Consider the following 949-nt stretch of genomic DNA (forward strand, 5'->3'; position numbering starts at 1 on the left):
GTCCGTGAGGACAATGAGAAGTAGAATGAAGAACATTAGAACAAGCCATACATGTTTCATTTGATGCATGATGAGAATGGTTAGGGAAGGAAGATACTTGGTTCGCCGAATTTTGGTTAATCAAGAATTGATCAAACCTTTGAGATAAAGACTTCATTCGGCGGCTATTTCATTTGAATGGTCGACTTGGTGTAAGCCAACACTCTTCCTACCTTGTGAATTTCTACCATTCTTGGATGATAGTGTTCTATGCAAAGAATTTTCACTCATGCTCTCATAAAGACGCCACACGTCATCCTCATGCCTATCAATGTATGAGCTACCCATGGAAGCATCAACCATACCCTTATAATTGTCTGATAAGCTTTCAAAGAAATATTGAACTAATTGCCATTTTGGCATGTCATGATGTGGACACTTCCTAAGCAACTCATTGAAGCGTTCCCATGCCTCATGAAACCTTTCTCCATCCCCATGTGAAAATTCTCGAATTGAGGTTCTCATGGCATTGGTCTTTGAAACCGGATAGTACTTCTTCAAGAACTCTTGTTGCATTTCTGCCCAAGAAGTGATTGAAAAAGGCCTAAGATTGTTAAACCAATACTTTACCTTGTCTTTTAAGGTGAATGGAAAAAGTTTGAGTCTTAAAACCTCTTCCGGCATGTTCGTATATTTTACGGTGGAGCATACTTCAAGAAACTCATCCAAATGCTTGTAAGGTTCTTCACTTAGAAGTCATGATAGTTAGGAAGCATTTGAATGGTTTATGGCTTAATTTCATAATGATGTGCTCTAAATGGAGGCAATTGGATGCATGTAGGTGCATTATACTCATTAGGCACATAATGGTCTCTTAAAGCAAGAGGTGGATTAGCTACTTGAGGTGCAACATGAACACCTTGATTTTGAATTCCTTGATTGATGATGGGAGGTTGTGGAGCATACATTG

At 38.9% G+C, this 949-nt stretch overlaps 1 pseudogene; it reads left to right on the plus strand.

Annotated features, from left to right (window-relative positions):
- The first annotated feature begins 400 nt into the window (after positions 1-400).
- Positions 401-499, plus strand: LOC132282969 (small nucleolar RNA R71; annotated as a pseudogene).
- Positions 500-949: the final 450 nt, after the last annotated feature.

The sequence above is a fragment of the Cornus florida genome, unplaced genomic scaffold (genome assembly GCF_030987335.1).
Source record: "Cornus florida cultivar Cherokee Brave unplaced genomic scaffold, ASM3098733v1 CherokeeBrave_3.0.0_Hap2_Chr01, whole genome shotgun sequence".
NCBI classification, from domain to species: domain Eukaryota; kingdom Viridiplantae; phylum Streptophyta; class Magnoliopsida; order Cornales; family Cornaceae; genus Cornus; species Cornus florida.